Here is a 480-nt window from a genome sequence, read left to right as displayed (position 1 = left end):
GGCGGGCGCAGCGCAAGGAGGGAGGGACGGAGGCCGGAGCGCAGCCGCTGCCCGGAGCCGATATTTAACCCGCCGCCCCCGGGCCCTGAAGTGCGCCCGCCCCCAGCACTCCCCGCTGGGCTACGGGGAGCCAGGCAGCCCCAATCCCCGCCAGCCCCCTCGGGGGCCGGGCAGCTCCTCCCCCCCAGGGGGCCGGGCAGCTCCTCCCCCCACCTCCCTGTGCTCACTCCCCCCTACCCCCCAGGGAGCCAAGCAGCTCCTCCTCCCTTCCCCCATAGGGGATCTGGCAGTGGCAACCCCCATCCCACCCTACCACACCTTTGCCCCACAGGCTGAGCCCAGCAAGCCCACACACGCCCCATGGACCCTTCTGTACTCTGTATGTAATGACTGCGAGCTAGTGGTCTCTTAGGCACTGTGATGCCTCTAAGGCAATGGGGTGCCCACCCCCTCAGCGATAACTAAATTAGGGTGACCAGA

The sequence above is a fragment of the Caretta caretta genome, chromosome 1 (assembly GCF_965140235.1).
Source record: "Caretta caretta isolate rCarCar2 chromosome 1, rCarCar1.hap1, whole genome shotgun sequence".
NCBI classification, from domain to species: Eukaryota; Metazoa; Chordata; order Testudines; family Cheloniidae; genus Caretta; species Caretta caretta.
This window is presented reverse-complemented; position numbering follows the sequence as displayed.